Here is a 12,046-nt window from a genome sequence, read left to right as displayed (position 1 = left end):
ATTTAAATTATTCAGGAGGATAGGTGAATTTACAGATTCAGTAAAGTTGCTGGGTACAACATCAATATACAAAAATCAGTTGTGTTTCTATAGACTAATAACAAACTATCAGAAAGATAAATTAGGATGACAATCCCATCGACAATTAATTACATTTTAATAAGAATAAAATATCTAGGAATAAGTTTAACCAAGGATATTAAAGACCTAAACACTGAAAACTGTAAGACACTGATGAAAGAAATTGAAGATACAACTAAATGGAAAGATACTTTGTGCTCATGGATGGAAGAATATTGTTAAAATGTCCATACTACCCAAAGCAATCTACAGATTTAATGTAATCTCTATCCAATTTCCAATGGCATTTTCTTTTACAGAACTAGAACAATCCTAAAATTTGTATGGGACTATAAAAGATTCCAAATAGCCAAAGCAATACTGAGAGAAAAGAAAGCGGGAAGCATCACAATTCCTAATTTTAAAATATATAACAAAGCTATAGTAATCAAAACGTTACGGTACTGGCACAAAAACAGATCATAGATCAATGGAAAAGAATGGAGAGCCCAGAAATAAACCCATGCATACATGGTCAATTAATTTACAACAAAGGAGCCAAGAATATACCATGAAGAAAGGACAATTTCTTCAATAAACGGTGTTGGGAAAACTGGACAGCCACATGCAAAAGGATGAAACTGGATCACTCTCTTTTGCCAAACACGAAAATTAACTCAAAATGGATTAAAGACCTGAATGTTTTATATTTTTATCTTTAAAAACTTTAAAAAAATTTTTAGTTTATTGAATAGTAAATTCAGTATGTGGTCCTTTAATACCATTGACATCAGTGGCATTTTCTCAAAATCATACTTACTATATTGCACAAAAAGGGTATTTCTTTTTTTAAAATTTTTATTGAAATACAGTTGATTTTAAATGTTGTTAGTTTCAAGTATAAAGTGATCCAGTTATACATATATGTACATACAGATACATATATAAATATATATATGTGTATATATACTTTTTTTTACATTCTCTTCCATTATAGGTTATTACAAGATATTGAGTATAGTTCCCTGTGCTATACAGTAGGTCCTTGTTGGTTACCCTTTTATATATAGTACTGTGTATATTGGTAATTTGAGAATCTGAAGTCTTTATATGAGTTTGTTTTCTTTTCCTCTGATTTTCATTTGTTTCCTCCTGCTTTTTTTTTTTTCTGAATAATTGTTTCTTTCTAAAACTTTACCTGTGGAAGTTCTTTCAGAACTGAATTTTTAATGTGTTCTTATAAAGAGGATTGGCATTGATTCTTCCATGGACCATGGCACTACTGACCTGAGATAACTATAAATTAAATTGGGGGATGTTTTGACTATACAAGTTATGTGAATAACATCCCATATCCTTGTTAGAGCTGGTTTGTGTTAAAGACATTTTATTTTCTTTCAACCATAGGCAAAGTCATGATAACTCTTTCTTACCATATCCCTGTGGGGTACAAGTTTTGTTTGGTTTTGATTTTGTCTGGTGCTGGTTGTTTAGTTTTAATGTTCTTTTTTTTTCACTACCACTGTTCCCATAGTAAGTGAGGGGACATCATGTCTGTATGTGGGATTCTCTGATCTGACATCTCACTTTGCTCAGGACCTAGATTGGGTTTCCTGTTGCCTGTGCAGCCCCTTAATCTGACACTCTGAAGATCTGGACCACCAGGGATTAGAAGATGACCCCAGGGTGTGCTTCTGTGCTTTCTTAAATATCTAGACTCATGCTTTCTCATTGATTTGGTTTTGGAAGATTTTTTGAGTTATTTTCTTTCCTCCCATCTATGCATTTAAAAGACTTTTAAGCACTTCAAGATTTTATTTTGTTTTTGTTATTAACCGGATGGGTTTTTAGAGATTTCTAATAGGACATGTTACTGGAAATAAATGACTTGTAAGCAGGGGTAAGACATAATGTTCATTTTAGAAAAATCACCAAAGTAGAATTGGAAAAGATGGTATAAAACATGGGAGTGTTATGGTAAATGAGACCATTTCTTAAGAGACTTTGACAGAAATCAATCAAGAAATAATGAGACACTAAACTAAAGCAATAATGCAGAGAGCACAATGGAAGAGTCAGATACTAGAAATATAGTGGGGGTGGAATAGACAGACCTTTTCAACCTTGGGATTGTAAGACAGTATTAGCTATCTTGAATGACTATAATTTTTCAGCTTTCTGTTGTGTACACTGCAGTTATTGACAATGGTTTTCATTAGGTTAAACAGACCGTTCTGGGGAAGTCCAGGAAAATAATTTCCCCTTGTGTACCATATAAATATTAAATATCTATAGACTGGTTAGAATTAGAACAGACAGTCATGTGTTCTACTACTCTTGTATTACTACTTTTGTTGAGGTTGGGTGGGCGGGAGAGAGAGAGATGCTAGAGAAGAGATGTTCATTCACATTTCCACGTGCTAGCCCAGGAAAGATGCATTACTATCCCCAAAGATTGGAGGAAGAATGAAAGACAGAGCTAAGTGTGGGGTAGAAGACTGCAAATTATGAAATATTTACTTACAGGAATGCTTACCAAAAGACTGTTTGTAATTTGGTGTCTCTGTTTACTTTTTTGTCTATCTGTTTCTTCCTGCTAAACACCCCATTCAGCCCAAGAATTAATGAATGATAAAGGGATCTTCCAAATTAATAAATGCTAACAATAGTATATTCAATATTTTCCTATGATAATGAAGTAATCATTAGTGGAAGGAACAACTATCTCTTAGCTGAATAAATGCAAGAGGTAAATTAGAGAAGAAAAATTCTAGCTTGATTCCTAGTTTAATGCCACTGTAATTTAGCTCAGTTTTTTTTTTTCCTCTCCGTGAAATCTTTATAATCAAGAAACAATTTCCAGTCCACTTTTTTCTCTGCTAAGATCTATTAGATAATTTAAAAATCAGTTTGCTATTGCTTCAGGAAGTAAAAATTTCAGACGCTCTGTGTGCTGATTAACATCTAAGAAATCTATAAAGTTTAACTAGGAAAAAAATGAACAATAAAGTTTTATTCACCCCACTAAATTTTAGTGGTTAATGCACTGCTTTATTTTCCATAGCTTTATTTCTTTGCAATCCTAAAAATCCTTGAAAATTCTCATCAGAGAAACATGTTCTTTGCATATGATCAGGGGTGGAAAGTAAAACAAAACCTTTAGATTTGTTGCTTTTATTTCCTTTTTTTAATGCTTAGGATTAGTTTAAGCGGTTGTTTTCAATATTCAGTTTTAATATTTTATTATATCCACTCTAACATTTTTATTTACTTTTTTCTGTGTTTAGGTGTCATCTCCAGGACTAGAGTAGATCTTGGTGGACAGAATCTGTGAGATAGTGTGTGTGTGTGGGGGGGGGGTGTATGTATGTATGTATGTATGTATACCCTCAGTGCCTGGCACAGAGTTCTTGAAACTCTTGTAATCTCCTAAGTAATAAGAGAACTAGGAACATCTTTTGCTCTAATATTTTGTGTTTGACCCAGGCTCCTGACACAGGGCTCCTGAAACCCTTGTAATTTTCTGGGTGAAAGGAGTATCTTTTGTCCTTATGAGGTGACTCTGGGGGGGGGGGGGCCCTGGTTGGCTCCTGGATGAAGGCTGGTCACCAGAAAGACCAAGCCATGATTAGAAGCTTTTCAGCTCTACCCCTCATTCTCTTGAGAAGGGAATAGGGCTGAAAATGGATTTCATGTTTGATCATGCTTATGTGATAAAGTCACCATAAAAATCCCAACAGCTTGGTGTTTGGAGAGCTTCCAGGTTGGTGAACACATCCACATTCCAGGAGTGTAACACACTCCAACCCCATGGGAACAGAGGCTCCTGTGCTTGGGATACTCCCAGGAAAAAAGATAGGGTCTAAAACTATCTCGTATCTTATATCATCATGATATATCTAATAAAAGAGAATGAGACCTTCCATGTCTCTCTACATATATTATGCACAGTACATCCATTAGCCTTAGAAAGATTTCTCTTCATAACAATACATTTTCATTATCTATATTAATATTAAAATTCATACTTTTTAACTAATTGACAGAATTGACTAAGGTCTCAGAATCCCTAGTCATTCACTTAGCACTGTTTAGTTTTAATTAATTATCTTTGTTGCAGTTCAATTTAAGTCAAATAATGTTTCCTGGATGCCTATTACAACCAAGATATTAATAAACCATAGTTTTAACATGCATTATGCCCCAAAACTCTCACAGTCACTGAGAAATTAGTTTCTTATAAAACATGGCTCATGATTCCTAGGTGTCTTTCTGGACCTCCTATTATTTCTTTGTTTTAGGTCAGTCTCAAAACACTTGAATAAATGTATTCTGTGGAATTTTCTTTTTAAATTACAGAACCACACAGGCACATAGCTGTCAATCAACTAGCTGTAAATGTTTACAGTAGTCATATTTCAAATTGACTCAGCATTAAATATAGTGTAATACCTTCTTAAGTGATCCTGGCTAAGTATCTCACACCTTCAAAAGATGGACCATATTAGGCTTTTTTAAGAAAATGATGGCAACAGTTAAAACGAGGTGACCTCGGGACTTCCCTGGTGGCGCAGTGATTAAGAATCTGCCTGCTAATGCAGGGGACATGGGTTCAAGCCCTGCTCTGGGAAGATCCCACATGCCACGGAGCAACTAAGCCCGTGCACCACAACTACTGAGTCTGCGCTCTAGAGCCTGAGAGCCACAACTACTGAAGCCCACACGCCTAGAGCCCGTGCTCCACAACAAGAGAAGCCACTGCAATGAGAAGCCCGTGCGCCGCAACAAAGAGTAGCCCCCGCTCGCTGCAACTAGAGAAAGCCCGCGCACAGCGATGAAGACTCAACGCAGCCAAAAAAAAAAAAAAAAAAACAACAAGGTGACCTCATCAAGGAGAAATTGCACAGTAGAAAATTTTGTTCACCCTAGCAACTTAGAAACACATTATAAAGGAAGTTATGAGATACAGCATTATAAGTTTCATATATTTAGTACTCAGTGATGACAAGATCATTGTGTGTCCACTCATTCACTGTTTGCGACATTATCAATTTACATAAATTTAAAAAATAGAATGATAAAACATATCAAGAACTGTGATAATTTCTATACTTTTGGATTGAGCATTTGTTCTTATGCATTAATTTTAATGAAATAATTCAATAAAAAGAAAAAAATCTGTCTGAAATGATTGACTGTAGTGAAATTAGGAAAAAACTAAGTTTATAACAAAGATTACTAAGAAATTCATTATGTACAATAAAATGATTCCAGCCAACAATAACGATAATAAAGTCTATGAGAACATGAACATCTTAATGATTTGTAATGCAACCATGAAAGAGACCTAGAGCCAGGAACAAGTGTGTGTCCACTGTTTTAGTAAAGGACTGAACCTTGTGGTCTATGTTACCAAGAAGTTTTATTCACTGAGACTTCCAGCCATATTTAGGGTGGGGTGTTTGCCATTCTTCCATGTTGATTCCCTCCTTCCTGCCATGTACCACACTATGCCATATTTTAGTGAACACTCTATTTTCTTCTTTCTTTGTTGTTATGTATGCAGCCTTTAAAAATAATAAACACACACAAGCATGCATTTGTACAGGTATGTGATGCTTAGCTTGAAGTTTGATCACTTCTTCCCTGTCTGTCTGCCCATGAGAAAAATGTTGTCCCCTAGCACAGAGACAGGCAAGCCCTGGATGCTGGTATTACTCTGATAGCCCGTCGAGCAGTGTATGAACCCTGACTGCTGACACTAGCCTTCCAAAGAGACTCTTTATATCTGCTGCTGCTTGGTTAGTTCAGAACATTGCTATGCCCACAGTGCGTGACTATCTCAGCAGTGGCGTGGATGGCTTGCCGCCTTGCCTGAATCCACAGCCAGCAGAAAGGGCAGGGCAAGCCTGAGCAGCTGCCTATGAGGACAGAACTGTGATTACTTAAGAATCACCAAGCACATGAAGAAGCAAGGTGTTTTGAAGCTTCTGTTTTCCCCTCCTCTTCAAAATCACTGGAGCTGATCTCAACTAGCAGAGGACGGCAGGGCTCCGTGTTGATTTAAGGTGTTACCCCCAGGAGTGTAGTATTGTTATCAGAGATTTCCCTCAATCACTAAAAGGAGAGATATCGAACCAAGGATGAATTCTCAGCACTCAACAAGTCAATCAGGAAACCCCATGGGGAAAAGGACTTTTTCTTTTCAAAGTAGATAATGCCCTGCATTTCTCACTGTGAAAGAAAAGGAATGAACAGATTAAAAGGCAAAGGTTTCCGAAGAGTAACATAATCTTCACTGTGGAGAAGAGAAGGGCGGAGGGCGAGGAATTATAACGCGTCGCTAGCTACATCCTGCAGTGTTTCAGTAGGAAACATAGCTCAAAGCTTGCCAGCATTCTTCCTAGCAGAGCTGGGCTTATTTTCTCGACCTCATTTCAGTCTTTGACCCATTCCTTATATGAGTCAAAGGATCTAGTAGGATGAAAGGATCACTTAGGAAGTCTCTTGCTTTCTAGAATGAAAGTTGCACAAGGAGAGGAATGATTCTGCCCTGTTCACCTCCCTGCACCCACTGCCTGAAAAGGGTCTGGTGCATAATGGCTTCTTAATAAATATTTGTTGAATTAATGAATGAATGTGTTATTAGCTGCATCTACTTGCAATTCTGTTTCAACCATTTCTGCCTTAATAATGCATCAGTCAAGTCTTGAAGCAGGTAGTGAAAAAGAAATGGAAGCCCTAGTCCATTCTTCAGCCACTTAGGATAGAGTGAGGTGAGGGACTGAGATAAAAAGGGCAAAAGGGAAATTGGTAACGGGAGAAAGGAGAGAAATATAAGGAGATGAAAAGGCAAAGAGAACACGTTTTCTTGTTAGTCAGACTGCGGAAGTAAACCCTTAACGGATGAGCCAGAGTATAACCCACTGTATGCTCTCCTCACCCTTAAACATGTTGTTAGCCGGGCACTCTAATGGCAAGAGAGAGAGATTCATGAACACACTGCCTGAGGTTACCCTTTACTTTAGCCCTGTACTCACCATCACAGGTGACATTCTGACACTCTCACCTGGATGCAGACAACCTAAGCCATGTTACTCTTTGTGGTTTTGGTTTATTAGATTCCAATGAAACAATTTCCGCTTTAGCAGGGCTTGAGCCAAAGCAGGTTCCAGCAATGTTTGTGAAATGATGTGGACACAGCTTTCTATCATTGAAGACATCACAAGATACACAATTTTCCCTCTTTGCAGGCCTTTCCTAAGAGAGGATTATTCCCTTTTATCTGATTCTTTGCCCCATCCTTGTGCCAGATTTAATTTAATTATGGCATCCACGTTCTGTATCCCTGCCGAGAATCCTTAAGTCCGGTGGCAACATTTTTAATAAATCAAAGGGATCAAATCAAATAAATAAATGATTTGGGTGGCAAAGGGCAGAAAATTTCCAGATGAAACTCAGACAGGGTCTTGGCTTAGCTCAAATGGGAAACTGCATAATCAGCAGATTTCTGGAGGTTTCCAGGTTATGAGACAAGGTTTTTTACATTTCACTAATTATGGCTGGAGTTAGAGAAACATAAAACAGAATAAAGAAAAAGCAAAAAAAAAAAAAGTGATTGGAAAGTTGGCCACAGCTATCGCTCTCTCAAGCCTCATTTCTCAGACAAAATGCCAGAAAAAGTGCTCTTTGTGGTGAGTTTGTAACACTAGGCAATTTATGAAGATCTGTCTCTGGTTATTTTTTTCTTTTTACCATAGTTATTCCTTCTGCCTCGGGGGGGGGGGGTGGAAAAGTGTTTTTTTCCCAGGGCGAAGGTGGTTTGATGTCTTTTTATCTCTTCTAAACGCACTGCTGTGTTCCTGAACCATTTCTTAAGGCGTCCTCAATTTTTTCCCCAACACACACACACATACTGTTTAGGGACTACAAATGCCCATTCCAACATTTCCGCTCTGTGAATTTGTTAACTACCCCGTGTGCATTAGCTCTTACAAGTATGAAGCAACTGCAGCCACAGTTCCATTTATTGCTTCTCAAGTATGGTCTGGTTTTAAAAAGTTTCACCATCTGTTCTGTTTTAAGCCAAAGCTGAATTAAGAGGATAAACTTTCGCTACTGCTTCTGTTACTATTGTGGTATTATTATATTTTAGGAATGGGGAGGAGGTGAGAAGGCAAAATAAATCTATATAAAGTCTCTAAGAGAAGAGAAGATGAGAATTTTTTCTTGGCAATTAGTGGTATTATTTTTGAACTTGATCATGAAGGCTACTTCTTTCCTTTTGTTAAGTCCCATCAAAAAGAAGTTGTAAAGGATTCATGAAAATACCAGTAAGTCAGTCGCATATTTGTTAAATATCTTCTGAGTTTCCACATTTAACTACGTTCTGTGGTGCTTAAAAGAGAGGTGTAAAACTTAACTGTTGCCCTCAAGAAACTCACATTGTAGTGGGGGTGATGAGAAATATGTATATGGAATAAATTTTTTAAAAAGACTGTCCAAATTAGAAGCAAAGACATCCAGACACATTAACCATAACTCTGGCGATGGAAGAGGAACAGTAAGCATTCTATACTGTCAACAAATTATTGCTTATGATGACATTATCAGGTGTATGCATTATACTTTTACTAATATTATTTTAAGCTATGGTTGGTCGTACACATAATATGCAACTGGAGTTCTCTGATTTTTATCAGGATAAGCCAAAGAGAACTCTGTTTATAGCTTAAGGACACACGGACAGATTATTCCATGGACAGATTATTCCAAGAGGTATCTTCTGCGATCCATCTTAACTGTTGGTGTCCATTAGAACCACCTAGCAAGTTTTATAAATTAATAAATGTATATAATAACTAATCAATTAGTAAATTAACTGATTAGAAAATCTCTGGGCTCTATTTAAGCCACCGGGGTAAGGTCTGGTCATTATTGGTCTTTAAAGTTGACCAGGTGAACTTTATTTTTATTGAACCATAGCTGAAGTACAATGCTATGTTAGTTTCAGGTGTATAACATAATGATTTGACATTTGTATACATTATGAAAATGATCACCACAGTTAAGTCTAGTAACCATCTGTCCCCATACAAAGTTATCAGAAGATTATTAACCATATTCCTTTTGCCATATATTAATTAATCCCTGTGACTTATTTATCATATCACTAGAGGTTTGTATCTCTTAATCCCCTTCACTTATTTCTCCCATTCCCCCCATCCCACTCCCTTCTGGCAATTTCAGGTTTGTTTTTGGTATCTATGAGTCTGTTTTCTTTATTTTGTTTATATGCTACATATAATTGAGACAATGTGGTATTTAACTTAGCATAGAACCCTCTAGATCTATGCATGTTGTCACAAATAGCAAGATTTTTTTATGGCTGAGTAATATTCGTGTGTGTGTGTTTGTGTGCGTGTGTGCGTGTCACTTACGTTACTTGAATTAGTGTTTTTGTTTTCTTCAAGTAAATACCCAGAGATGAAACTGCTGGATCATACAGCAACTCTATTTAAAAATTGTTTTTAGCTCCCCTCTTTCTTTACTGCCATAAGCTTTATGGGGCAATGTCTTTTTTTTTTTTGCCACACCGTGCCCCCTGCAGTGGAAGCTCACAGTCCTAACCAGTGAATTCCCATCTATTTTTAATTTTTTTAAGGAAACTCCAAACTATTTTCCATAGTGGCTGCATCAATTCACATTCCCACCAACAGTGCACAACGGTTTCCTTTTCTCCACATCCTCCCAGATATCTTTCAAACTACTGCCACTGTGCTGGGACTTGGAGAATGTGAAATGTTACGAATGCCCTTTGAAAGTGACGTCTTGGCCGCAACTACTGAAGCACACGCACCTAGAGCCCGTGCTCTGCAACAAGAGAAACCACCGCAATGAGAAGCCCACGCACCACAACCAAGAGTAGCCCCCGCTCGCGGCAACTAGAGAAAGCCCGGGCGCAGCAACAAAGACCCAACAAAGCCAAAAATAAATAAATAAATAAAATAAGGGCTTCCCTGGTGGCGCAGTGCTTAAGAACCCGCCTGCCAATGAAAGGGACAAGGGTTCGAGCCCTGGTCTGGGAAGATCCCACATGCCGCGGAGCAACTAAGCCCGTGCGCCACAACTGCTGAAGCCCGCGCGCCTAGAGCCCGTGCACCACGAGAGAAGCCACCGCAATGAGAAGCCCGCGCACCGCAATGAAGAGTAGCCCCCGCTCACCGCAGCTAGAGAAAGCCCGCGCGCAGCAACGAAGACCCAACGCAGCCAAAAATAGATAAATAAATAAGAAAGAAAGCGAAGTCTCTATTTTCTATAGCTTTCGGGCTCCCCTAAACATAAGCCTGGCTGGTTTTCAAAGCTTGACTTTCTCGGGTCTTGTCTGCCGGTGCAGGAGCTCACTGGGGGTCCCGGTGCGAGGCTCGTCCGTCCGCCGGCTCCTCCGGGAGGGCCTCTGCGGTTGCGACGTCCTTCCCCGCCTCCCTGCCGCGTGTGGGTCCCGACCTGGGGATGTGCGTCTGACGAGACTGAGTCTCTGCCCCTCGTACCTGTCTCCTGGTGATTTCTTTATACCTTTAGTGGTGGGAAATCTTTTCTGCTGGTCCTGAGGTTGTTCTCAGAGACAGTAGCTCTGCAAGTAGTTGTAACTTTGGCGTGTTCCTGGGAGGAGGTGCGCCCGGCGTCTTCCTCGTCCACCATCTTGATTCCTTCCCCCACCAGGTGATTTTAAAGAGCTATCAGGGCTGAGAATCCCGGTGTTAAGCCGTTAGATCCAGGCCTTATTATTTGAATTATTCCTTTCTCTCTTGAACCTGTAAATTAGTTTTTTCTCTTACAGGTTTGCTAAAACAAAATCAGTCATTCCGGGCACGTGTCAATCACCAAAGAGAGATTTGTTTACTTTAACACCTAACAAAATAAAATATTCCTCATCTTCCACTCTCTTTTGTTTTAATGACACTATGTTCTCCTGGCATTCCTCACACCTGCATGGCAAGTTTCTCACCCATAACCTATAAATACTTGAGGTCTGTAGATCCTATTCCTGTAAAGTCCCTTTGCTTTTCTTTGTATCTTGGGTAATGGCACCCACTTATATGGCTTTAGACATCCCAGGTGTAGCGGTAGCTCTCAGATTTCAATTTCTAGCTCAGATAATCTTCTGAGTTCAAACATATTCATCCAATTGTCTGTTTATTACCTTTACTTAGATGGCTACAATTGTCCTAAGTTTAAATTATCACAAGTCTGCTTATTAGTAAATTTTAAAACTTAAGTGAAATGGACAAAGCTACTAATATCCTCATAACGTCTTTTTATCTCTGTAGTATTTATAATTCTGCCTCATTTAATAAAAATTCCTAATATTTTAAAAAATTTTCTTTTACCTTGGCCATTCCATAAGTTCTACTTGATGAATCCTTTCCAAAACCAACATTTGGCTTTGATACTATTGTTTCTGTTTATTTTCAATGCAGCAGGCAATCCCATCCACATCCTCTAGAACCTTATTATTGTAATGCCGTTGTCAGTCTGAACTGTGTGATTCCAACCATATTTGGGGGAATCGTTTTTACTATTTGTGCCAAATTAGAACCAACTAAAATGGTCCTGGGCTATTTATTCATTGGTTAGTTTGAGCAAGAGTTTCTCCAACAGCTAATAATCACCAAGAGACTGAAAAGTCATATTGGTTATTGGTATTGCCCTCTTCACATTCGCTGGAATCACATGCACCCCTGAGGAGGTCCAGGGCAAGAATGTATTTTACTCTCTGTTCCTTACTGAATTTTTTCACTAATATTTTTGCATAGACTACCATTTCTCTTGTTATAAAAGTGTTTTAAAAGTCAGGATAGGTGAATCATTCCACATTTTCATAATGACAAATATCAAATTTGTGTGTGTGTGTGTGTATTCTTGGGTTTGTAATGCAGTCCTTGCCGACTACTACAAAGGCCATTGCTAGTCATTTGCACCATGT

This window comes from Balaenoptera musculus, chromosome 13, assembly GCF_009873245.2.
Source record: "Balaenoptera musculus isolate JJ_BM4_2016_0621 chromosome 13, mBalMus1.pri.v3, whole genome shotgun sequence".
Taxonomy (NCBI): domain Eukaryota; kingdom Metazoa; phylum Chordata; class Mammalia; order Artiodactyla; family Balaenopteridae; genus Balaenoptera; species Balaenoptera musculus.
The sequence above is the reverse complement of the archived record's forward strand: the minus strand, read 5'-3'. Positions refer to the sequence as shown.